Genomic DNA, 10,194 nt, shown 5'->3' on the forward strand with positions numbered 1-10,194 from the left:
TCTGGAGTTCGACTCCTCGTAACCCTTGCAGGGACCACCTATTCCTGCCACGCAATGCCCGCCTCTGTGAGCCCCAGCGTTGTGGGTGTGCAAATCCAGCTTTCTGTTCCTTTGCCCTCACTGTTTCTGGACTGATGTGCCCATTTGCCTGGTGTGGATAATGGGTAAAGACGGCTACAAACTCAGCTGGGTTTCTGCGCCACCTTTCTTGGACTAATGGGGTTCCATTAGTAAAGCCAGAAACCACCAAAGGGACTCTCTGAAAATCACCTATCCAACCCCCTCTTCCGAACTGCCCACCTCTTCTGCTCTCCCCACTAGGGATCAGCTGCAGGATTTTTCTGCTTCAAACCAAAGTCATTTTCTTTTGAGGATTTCAAGTACTCCCTCTCCCCCCAGGATGTAACATATACTGTATTTTACAAATTCATTTGTGATATTCATGAAGATAGAGTTCATCGGTCAAGAGTTAGCTTAGCTTCTGCACTCATCTGGCACACCTGAACCACACTGTTTTGTTTTGTTTTGATTTTGCCACGTGTCTGCTTCCTCCAGGAGACAGACATCAACTTGAGGGCAGAAACTGGCTTCATTTAATTTTATATCTCTAATTCCACGCATAAGGCCAGGTAAAATGTAGTTCTTGAATATTTAACCAGCCTTATGTAGGCACTGTCTAAAAGGTTATAAAATCTGAATTTATGTGGCACCTGACTCAGAAACATTCTTTCCAGTTTATTCCTATTAGACCGGGAAAAAATCAAAGTGGCCTACCAAGTGGTGTTGGAGAAGGGGGTGGGGAAAGAGGCATTCGCACACACTGTTGAGGGAATAGAAAGTGGCCTGGACTCTTGGGAGAACAATCTGACAATGCCCATTGTAGTTCAAACCACAGGGAAGGGGCGTCTGGGTGGCTCAGTGTGTTAAAGCCTCTGCCTTCAGCTCAGGTCATGATCCCAGAGTCCTGGGATCGAGCCCCACATCGGAATCTCTGTTCTGCAGGGAGCCTACTTCCCCTCCTCTCTCTGCCTGTCTCTCTGCCTACTTGCGATCTCTGTCAAATAAATAAATAAAATCTTAAAAAAAAAAAAAAAACCCACAGGGAAATTTCCACAGGGATAACCCCGTGCCAGTGGACAAAGAGATACTCCGGGCCAGAGGGATACTGCAGCACCATAGCTGTAGTAGGAAAAACTAGAAACAATCTTAACTGTCATGAGGAACTAGAAAATCCATTATGACACGTGTTTATTGCCACGATACCCTGAAGACTGAGCTCTGTATCACTATGTATTGATGTGGGCTTCGATTAAATCAGCGGAGAAAGGAAGGTTCACAAGAGTGTTAAAGAGAAAAAAGGATAGACACGTAAATGAATATGGGTTTGTATGTATATAAGAAATTTATGGATAGATTTTTTTTTTTTAATCCAAGGATTCCTTCTGGATAGAAGAAATGAGGAGCTGGGGATGACGGCTGGGGGCATTTTCCTTTCCGTTTTCCACACTTCTGGACTATTGGAGGCTGATAATGATTTTGTATTCTTTTTATAATTAAAAAGCATGAAATACAGCAATAAGAAAACAAAAGCTTGGCTTGATGTGTGAAAAAAGAATACTAATGAAATTTGGGGGGAAATCTTCCCTATTTCTTTATAAGGCAGTAGGCAAGCTCTATAAAGCAACATTGGCTCACTGTCCAGCTCACAGGGGAGCCAGTGATGTCTACAGAGTTCCAGAAAGGAGCCCGGACACTGGACCAGTCACGGTGAAGGGCCAAGAGCCCTGAAGTAAAGAAGTGTGAGCCTGCGTGCCTTTTTCTTGTTCTGGGAGGAGAGGAAATGAGACCAGTTCTGACTGACACTCTGATTCAGTCTGGAAGCCAAGAAATTCTGAGAACTCACCGCGCTGGCATGAACATGGGGCCTCCAACCAGGGCCAAGAAACAAAGGTGAGGGATGCCTAGGTAAGTCATACACATAAGTAAGTGACCTGGGCGAGCAAAGCAAACCCAGCTCAGCCTCCAGGGACATAAATGACACGGGGCTCTGCACACCCATCCCCTCTGCTCTGAAGCCAGCTGGGCTCCCCCAGGGCAGTCTTTACTGATACTAACGTAATAAGTATCACTGATATTGTCGAGTGTATCCTGTGTGCGGAGCTAGATGATTCGCCACATCATCTCGTGCTATGATTTTTCTTACTCTACACGTAGGAGATTGAGGCTCAGCGAGGTGAACAAGTAACCTGCTCAAGATTACAGCAAGTGCTAGAGGTGGGGACCAAACCCAGGTCTGACTCCAGGAGCAGCCAAGGTCACTGAGAGCCTTTCCCCAATCTGGGAAAGAAATCGGAAAAGGCATTCCCTCGGAGTCGGGACAGCCCCACAAAACACAACAGCATTTCTGTCCAAAGGAAAGCCAGAGAGTGTAATGATTTAAGTGCAAGGACATTGAAGCCAGATGTCCTGTATTCAAATCCTGACTCCTACGCTTAATTGGCTATGTGGCCTGGGGCAAGTCACTGAACCTCTCTGTGCCTCACTTTTCTTTTTTTTTTTTTTAAGATTTTATTTATTTATTTGACAGGCAAAGATCACAAGTAGGCAGAGAAGCAGGCAGAGAGAGGAGGAAGCAGGCTCCCTGTCGAGCAGACAGCCTGGTGCGGGGCTCAATCCCAGGAACCTGGGATCATGATCTGAGCCGAAGGCAGGGGCTTTAACCCACTGAGCCACCCAGGTGCCCCTGCCTCACTTTTCTTAATGGTAAAATCAGAGTAGCTGTAAATCCACCTCTTGGATTTGCCAGGAAGACTAAAAGGGTTCAATAAACAGTACCTGGCTCATAATCAGTACCAAATGTTGATGATTATTATTACTATTAAGAAAAAGGTGCCTTTCCTTCCAGACAGATGCAACCCGGCAGGATGCAGAACTTGGCAAGTGGAGCAGGCTAGGTTTCAGTCCCTCCCTCCGCCGGGTGCCACAAAGCAGTGCACAGCTCTACAACCTTCCACGCCGAGCCTGCTGAGCAATGCACTCGCATGAGCCACCGCCACTGCTTCCTACTGGCTTCCCCTCCGCCAGCCTGGCAGTGAATCAGAAGTACCTGGCCCACTTTTAAAAAATACAGATTCCCAGGGCCTGGTGGGTTCTGCCACAGCGGGGTTGGGCGAGGGCCCAGGAATCTGTATGTTTAACAAGCCCCAGGTGATCTGGTGACTGAGAAACAGCGTGTCCCTGGACACACAGTGCTGGGAGCACTAGCCGTCCTGCACACCTGCTCCTGCCCTTGGGAACAAGCAGCCTCACTTCCATGTTGAGTCCCAGACCTGGGCACACAGAAGGGAAGCCTGCTGGCAGAGCTGATGGCTGGGCCTTTTGTGTTCGTGTGGCTTATACCAAGGACCCCTCACCTGTAGACGTGGGGTTCCCCAGACCCTTGATACTCAAAGTGCAGTTTCCAAGCCAGCGGAAAGGCTCCCCCTTGGGAGCCTGTTAGAAATACAGACTCACAAGACACAGACCTACTGAAGGAGATTCCGCATTTTACAGAAACCCCAAGATGATTCGTGAGCAAGCATGAGGTGTGTGTCCAAGAGCCCTTCCCTTATCCGCATAAGTTCTAACTAATGTGCTCCTCTAGACTGTCCAAGCACTCTTTGGGGCTGGTCTTTTCCTTCAAACTCCCAGAGAGCCCCCGAAAAACAGGCTTTCCTAGCCCAGATTCATGCTCGGCAGCCAGCTGGGGCCTACAGTGAACCTCTGCCTAATAGAGGTACTTATTTCTGAGTCCCCGTTAAAATAAAGCTTCCCAGCAAAGTGAAAAGAGACAACAACTCCAGCCTCTACAGTTCTGGGGCATCAAACATTCCCTTCTTTTGTACAGAGTTGTGACCCCCTGCTTCCCTGGCCAAAGCCATCCAAAGACATCAAGTGGCCCAAAGAAAACAAGCCACATCTTCCTGTTGGCCAGGCTTCAAGTTATCGGGCAGATTTCACACTGGAGCTTGACCTCATTAATCCAAGGCCTATCACATTGCTGTAAATGTCAGTGGGAAAACAGCCATTCAGTGGGTTTCCTTCATTCCACCAGAAAGGGAAAAACAGGAAGGCAACAGCAGCTGTGCCCCAGCTTGGCAAATCCCAAGGGCCTAGCGGACAGGGCGTTTCTTGTCAGCACCTACGTTCCCCGGCCCCAGCCTGCTTGTCCAGATAAAGGTGGGTCCTCTATCCACATGACCAGAATGTACTGGCGACTGCAGCAATGATCCTTTGGGCCCCCCAGCACCTGCCTGGGAAGGAAAAGAGCTTGGTCGGGATTTCTTTGGCCTGAATGACCAATTGGCCATTTATCATTCAGGTTCATCGGAATCTCTTCTGCCCATTCAAAATGTCCTACAAGCCAAACCTCTGGGACTCCAGGGGACATGAGGCCTTCCAAGTCCTCATTCATCCCTTTAATGCATATCAATTGTCTCCCGTGTGCCCGGCTTCATGCTGGGCAACTGGGGACACAGAGCTGAATGAATTAGACACAGTCACTGACCTTATGGGGCTCATAGTCCTGGGCAAATTTTCTCAGCCTTGGCACTACTGACATTTGGGATCGTGTAGTTCTCTGTGGCGAGGGGCCATCCGGTGCAATATAAGAAATTGAGCAGCATCCCTGCCAGGCCTGTACACACTGGATGCCAACAGCAGCCTCCCCTTCGGCACCCCCCCAGGTGTGGCGACCAAAAATGTCTCCAGACATTCCCAAAGGATTCCTGGGGATCAAACTGCTCCCAGGTGAGAACCACTGGTCTAGTGGATGAGATAGACTAAAATAATCAGGTCATCACAATTACGGTAAGTACCATGGAGGTCAGTGTTGTATATATTACACCAATGTCATCTACAACAAGGGAGCCAGATAGTGTTTGTATGGTTACAAATCTTTATGACAACGCTGGATGCTGTATATATGTGAGGCACATATGATCTGTGTTTGCAGATGAAGAAATTGAGGCTCAAGAAAATGAAGAAATCAATCGCCCGAGGACCCAAAGACAGTGGAAGGCAGAACTAAGGTTTGAACCTGAAGTCTGCCTCCTACAGAAAAGGAAATTTGAGCCTTTTCCTTCTAAAAACAGGTAGGATCATGTGATGCTCTGACTAGCCATCCCAAAAGGCTCATTCCTTCCTGGGGGTCATGGTGGAACTCAACCACCACCTGCCACATCAATCAAGTTGCACACTGGGAAGTCCTGGGGGCCGAGGAACACGCTCTGAGACACGCAGGAACACCTCCTCCCCTTTGCCAAGTGCCTGCACACAGGGCCTCCCCAAAAATCAGAGCAGTGAGAGAATGGGGCACTGTACAGGTACCTAGAGCACACCCCACCGTGACCCATCTTCAAGTCCCTACTGTCTGGCATCCGACAGTACACGGCGAAAGAAGCCAGACGTTCTGTGGTCAGCTGTAGATATTTAAAAGGAACATGAGGAAAGTGGTACCAGACAGCACACAGCAGCTTTGGAGACCCCCACACATGAATTCCTGCCACTTCTGAGCTGCATGTCCTTTAGCAAATCGCCTCACCCTCGGTGTCTCAGTGGCCCCTTCTGTGCAACAGGGATAAATGCATCCACTTCAGTAAGTCACTAGGAGGATTCCATGGCAATGCAAGCAAAGACCTTGGACAGTGACCAGCATCCAGGAAAGCACTTGGTTCAGTATTATAATCAATAAGGAGTCAAACCATGACACATCCTCCACCCACGTCCCCTTCCTTCAGATAAGAAACTGAGTCCCAGGAAGAGAGAAATGAGTGCAGAAGTAGTAAAAGTTATCTGGGGAAGAACAAGGGGCTCTCCCGCCTTCCCAGTAGGAGGAAGAAGGGCCAGTTACCGTATCAGCAGAGGAGCCCAGGCCAGCCCTCCCTCCCATGCAGAAGTTAATCCTAGACTTCCCCGGGTGTGCAGTCAGACAACCCTCCATGGGCCGTAGGTTGCCTGCTTCGGATCAGTGAGCGTTTAATCATTTGGGACCCCTTGGCAGGATGGCCTCTGCCCACCTCCCTGGCCTCGCCTGCCGCCCCTGCCTCCATCACGCCCTATGGCTACAGCACTCCAGCTGCCACTCCTGCCCACTGCTCTCAGAGACACCATGCACTTTTGAGCCCCTGTGCATTTGTGCAAGCTGGTCTCTCTGCTCAGCCTCCCTGACCCTCTTGTGCCCACCACCTGGAAAATTGTCTCAAAAGCCTCAACTGTGCTCCCCCAGCAAAGTTTGCCCACCTGCTATTGGTTATCATAGACTAGTAATAATAGCAGCTAACGTGTGCAAAGCTCTGATTAATAGCTAAAAGGCCCTGAGCTGAGCATCCGCCCATCACCCCTGAGCAGCAAGGTGGCAATGCAGGAGGGAAACCTGGGTTTGCCTGCCCCGGCTACCTGTCCATCCGCCGCTCTGCTCTCCACTCCTCTTCTCATCCATGAAGCTATTTTCCCACACTGTCCTCACTCTCGGTCTCCAAGCCGGCCTCTCCCTCGCAGAGGGGGCCCTGAGAGCTGATTGATTCATCATGAAATCGTGTCCTAAGCACAAGGTCTAGAGTCAGGTAAACATCTATTGGATGAATCCATGAATCCTGAAAAACGACTGCCTGATGAGAGAGGCTAACTCCCAGACTTCCTGGGGACAGGCCCATGCTGGACTCCAGTTCCCAGGAATCAGGCCTCCCGGGCTGAAAGGCTCCATCCAGTCCTGAGAGGGAGAGGCAGAAGAGGTCTGATTCCCCCAGACTAGAGGCGGGGGGGGGGGGGGGGGGACCTCGGACAGCCCTGTGCAAAGGAGGAAATAGTGGTGCTGGTGACGATTATCATTTCCTGCATTCCTGCCCACGCCGGGTGCTGTAGTAAGCACCTTCTCTGCGTTACAGTCACACAGAATTCTCACAACCCCATGAAGCGGACATTACTATTGCTCCCATTTTACAGATGAGAAAAAGCAGGACTCGGAGAGAATAAATAATTTACCTAGCATCACAGAGCTATCATTTGAACTAGACCTGTCTGGTGTCCTCGCTCTTCCAACTTTGTAATTTTCCGTAGGAGGCAGGTCTCTAAGATGTTCTCAGGGGAAGAGGGCTCTGCTGGAAAAATACCCTGTGGGACCCACTACACACCAAATAGTTCAAGTCCTGGGGGCAGGCAGGGTTCAGGCTGGGGCAGCTACTTGCGGGGAGGGGGGCAAGGTTGGGGGGGGGGGTTCCTAAGGATCCAAGCCCAGCACATGAATCCAGGAGCGTGCCTCTGGCTATCTGCAAAACCAGGCTATAGCTGCAACCTCTGCTGGCCTTAGAAAGGTCACCCTGGGGTTGGAACTGGTTTTGAGAAGAACCTGAGGCCCTAGTTTCCAAAGTATCCAAAGGGGCCCTGCAGCAAGTTTCTTGCCTCAGGAGAAATCCCGCCTTCCTGTGTCAGCATCCTCTTCCCCCATGTCCCTCAGGCTCACAAACAGACTTAGCGACTGGATCAGAATGTAACCTTCACTCCAGCACCAAGTACCAGACATTGGCCTTGGCTGCATGTCCTTCCGTGCGTGCAGGGGAGGTCCAGAGAGCACCAGGATGCAAGGAGCCCCAACACACACTACCCAGAGAATACGCAGGTGAACGTGCCAGTGCAAGGGGACTGAGAGAGGGTAGGAAGGAGCCGCTGGTCTTTCTGGAGGAGGCTCTCCAGAAGCTGGGCCAGGAGAGGGGTCAGAAAAGTTTCAGGGCAAGGGACACTGCAGTGGTGTAGATGCCAACCGACGGGAAGGCGCCAAGTTGAATGTCTGGAGTGGCCTGAGTGACATCTTGCCTCCAACATCCTGGTGGCAGGTTGGGAGAGAAGGGGTGAGGCGGGTGTAGGATGTATGTGGGACTGTCCTGTGAGCAGGCCAGGAGCTGAAAGGGCCCACAAGCTGCCTGCAGGCTGGAGCTTTATGACCAGGGCTGAGGGAGGACATGGAAACTTCCCCCGCCCCTGCAGAACCAGCCACCAGGACTTGGCTTCTGCTCCTGCTCAAAGGAAGGGACATGCCCCCACTAAAACCATTATGAAAGGCACCAATATCAACCTAGAAGCCATCCTCCTGGCCCCTGCGCCAACACTTCACATGGGGCCCCTCACCACCCCTGCCCACCGCCTGATTATTAGCCCCATTTCCTAGAGGCCGCTGAGGTTTCCCAGTGTTGAAGTGCCTTCCCCTCCAGCGAAGGGCTTGTCACTGGCTGAACTAAGAGGCTTTATCACCAGCCTAGGGGAAGGCCTCCCAGATGGAGGGTTTTTCCCCGTGTCTCTCCCGCCGCAGCAAACGGCAGGGCACACAGCAAAGTACCACGCGGGCTCAGGCAGCTAACGGCAGGCCCCTTCCCGAAAGAGCCCTGCAGGAAAGGGCGCCTGGTACCTCAGGGCCCTGGGTCCTCCACAGAGGGCGATTCAGAGGCGGCACCTGGTGCCCGGAGCCGCGGGGAGCTGGTGGGCGCTTCTGACAGCGAGAACAGGGGCCCATTATGTGGAATCCAATCACATGGGCGCGCAAGCAGCTCGGCTTTCGGTTCTGAGAAGCGCTTATGCAGCCACCTCTCACCCCGCTCCCGAGGTGCCCCGAGCACCGGGTCCCAGGCTTTGCGCGCGGCCCTCCCGGGAGCACCGGATTCAAAGCTCGCCTAGGCTCAATCATCCGCTCGGGGCTGGGAGCTGCATCAGCAGCAGCTCCCGCGAAGCCGGGTCCGGACTGGGGGAGGAGGAGGAGGGAGGGAAGGGAGTCTGCATCAGGGAAGGAGGCGGGTAGCGGGCGCCTTCCCCTCCCTGCTCTCCACTCGGGGCGGTCTGGCCAGCTCAGCCATACGGGCTCTCCGTATGACCTTGGGGAGACCCCTCTGCGCGACCTCCCCAGGGCGCGCTGCACGGGTTCTGCCCATCCCCGGCGCTCGGGGGCGCTCCTCTGGCAGGAGTCGGGGCGCGGGACTCGGGAGGAGAGGCGCGCTCCTGGCGCGGGGGACCCAGCGGCCCGCGCACGGCTGCCCTTTGGAGAGGCCGGGTGCACCTCTCGCCGGGAAGAAGCGCGCGGGGTCTCCCGGGTCCAGCGGGCGCTGTCAGCTGGAGCTGGCGGTGGGGTGGGTCCGCACGCAGGGACGCCTGCCTGGGGACCTTTCCCGCCCGGGCAGGAGCGCTCTCTCCGGGGACCTGGCGCCACCACGCGAGGGGGCGGCGCCCCCATGCCGGGCCCTGAGGCTGGGTACCCGGGCTGTTTGATGTTTGGTTGTGGCTCCTGCTTCCCGGCATTGCGCCCCTGGGCAGAAGCAGCCGAAATCCCACAGGCTGCCCCAAGATCGGGCCACGGCAGCCCCAGCCAACATTGCCTGCCGATGCGCCCCCTACCCCGGCCTCGTTGTGGCGCGCCAGACCCGGAGAACGCCCCCACTCCAGCCCGACTCCCCGGCCTGAGCTCCCAGCGCCCGCCGTTCCAGTGCCCCCTCCCCCAATTCCCTCCAGCCGCCGGCCCTTGGCCCACGCACGCGCCCCACACACCCCCAGTCAGACCTCCGGCGGCTGGGACCACCTCCCCGCCGCGATCCTCATCCCCACCGGGTCCAGCCAGGGAGGGGCGGCGCCGCGGAGGAACTCACCCGCTCTCCCTAGCCCGGCCCCGAGCGGCTCCGGCCCTAGCTCTGTCAGTCTGTCCCCGAGCCGCAGCTGCCCGTGCGGCGACAGAAGCGGGCTGAGCCCGGCCGCCAGCCTCCGCGCCGCCCCTCGGCTCCTCCCCGTGGGCGGGGCCCAAGCTCGCGGGAAGTGGGTGGGCACGCTCACCCAGCTCCTGTGCCCGGCGACCGAGCTCGCCCGAGGTTCCCAGCGCCCTAGGGCGGTGCGGTCCCCTCCTCCGAGCAGCGGGAAATCGAAGGCGATGGGACACGGCCAGTCTTCCCCATGGTCTTGCCCCCTCTCCGCGCCTCGCTACCACCAAACGCGGAAAGGGGGAAGCCAGGACTGTATTCTTGCTCCTGTTCAATGGAAGGGCGTCATGAAACCCAGAGGGGAGCAGTGACCTGCCCCAGGTCACCCAGAATCAGTATCAATGGCGGAGAGTCAGGTCTCCTACCTAGAGGGCCTGCACGGCCTGACTCTGAAGGCTTCCTTGGACGTCAAGGAGCCCAACTAGGT

The 10,194-nt window shown here is 54.4% G+C and overlaps 1 protein-coding gene across 2 annotated transcripts in view; it reads right to left on the minus strand.

The window, feature by feature from the left end:
* PPP1R16B (protein phosphatase 1 regulatory subunit 16B) overlaps positions 1-9,792 on the minus strand; it is a 91,909-nt gene extending 82,117 nt beyond the window's left edge. The window contains exon 1 of one of the 2 annotated variants that reach the window (XM_032350677.1): positions 9,663-9,791. The gene's annotated coding sequence lies outside the window, so the exon portion shown is untranslated. Of the gene's footprint in view, positions 1-9,662 lie in introns of both variants that reach the window. The other variant, XM_032350678.1, reaches the window with a different exon arrangement.
* Positions 9,793-10,194: the final 402 nt, after the last annotated feature.

Source organism: Mustela erminea, chromosome 7, assembly GCF_009829155.1.
Source record: "Mustela erminea isolate mMusErm1 chromosome 7, mMusErm1.Pri, whole genome shotgun sequence".
Taxonomy (NCBI): domain Eukaryota; kingdom Metazoa; phylum Chordata; class Mammalia; order Carnivora; family Mustelidae; genus Mustela; species Mustela erminea.